This window comes from Mus caroli, chromosome X, assembly GCF_900094665.2.
Source record: "Mus caroli chromosome X, CAROLI_EIJ_v1.1, whole genome shotgun sequence".
Taxonomy (NCBI): Eukaryota; Metazoa; Chordata; class Mammalia; order Rodentia; family Muridae; genus Mus; species Mus caroli.
The window spans coordinates 131,539,485-131,540,917 of NC_034589.1; positions in this window are offsets into that span (position 1 = coordinate 131,539,485).

Here is a 1,433-nt window from a genome sequence, read left to right on the forward strand (position 1 = left end):
TGTGTGTGTGTGTGTGTGTGTGTGTGTGTGTGTGTGCTTCTCTCCTGAATGATGGGGGAAGGTAGAATACCCCAAACTAGAGGTTGATCTTTAAGCTTCTCTGTTTTCAGGTAACTGGGTATGTGTTCAGTACAGCTGGGGGAGATATTATTGGGAATCTAGAGGCAGGCTTATTTTCAACAGCTGGGAAGCTATTTGTTGACATATTGAACAGTCTCTTGTTTATTCTTATTTCCCCAAGCTAGCCATGCAGTCCCCCAAACTCAATTACCTCTGGCAAGGCGGGCAGGAGCTCGACATCTAGCTGTATTGATCAGTGCAGACTGGGTGGGACGTGAGGGATCTGAGAGCTGTTAAGTAGCAATTTCTGGACTTTTCCTGCCTTAGGAGGTCCTCCTTTTCTGTGCTCCTAGAGACTTTTTAATAAAGCAGAAGTCTATGCCCCAATGGGCCAAGCATTCAAGAGCCCTCTCTCATTAGGCTTCTTGGAGGCAAACTGTTGAAAATTGTCACAGTGGACCAAAACATGAAAGCCTGGAGTGACCAGAATGGTTTTCTAGCTGTAGCCTTTTGCATACACTGGGCTTTTTTTTTTCCCTAGCAATTGCATGATATAAACTCTGAATGCCATTGCAAGTAGAGAAAGTTTGGAAGGAGACACACCCAACTCCGAGCAGATGGAGCAGTGGGACTTGCGGGGAAGCGGGGTGGAGTAGTCTCAGGACTTTTATCTGGACTGAGATTTCAAGTTTTCAATCCTAGGAAAAGTTTCCTAGATTACTTGCATATTAAACCCCGATAAAAGTTAGAAGTATTTTTTAAAAATATAAACCAAGAAAAACTGAATAAAAGCAAGCCACCGGAGATACGATTTTAGAGGTCACTTTGGAAGGGGAAGGCCCAAGTAGTGCAACTGTTAAGCTTGTTGGAGGAGAAAGGTTGCTTGTGAGGGAATTTTGGGGGATCCCTTGGGAGTACATGCAGAAGACTGTGAAGGGCTAGACTTAGATCCATAGGGAATCAGTCATGTTTAAAAATGGAAACTAATTTTTGTTTCTTTTCTTTGCAAATAAATATAATGGAAGGACTTTAGACAAATTAGAAACTGTAGGTACAGAAAAATGAAAATAAAAATGCCATGTAGTTCTACAGCTCGAGTCTGGTTAATATTTCGATATGCTTTTCTATACTAACTTTTGGGAAGGGGTAAATATAATTATAATTTCATAAAGTATTATTAAAATATGTACATTTAAAACAATTGTGGTCTTCTTCTTTTGAGACACCCTCATTTTTAGAGGTGCCTCCAATTTTCAACGCCCCTGCCCCCAGTTCAGCCTTCTGAGCTCTGGGATTACAAATGTGTACAACCCCACACAGTGCAGAATCAGGCACATTTATTTTATTGTAAAAGGATCTTGTAATTAAGCTCA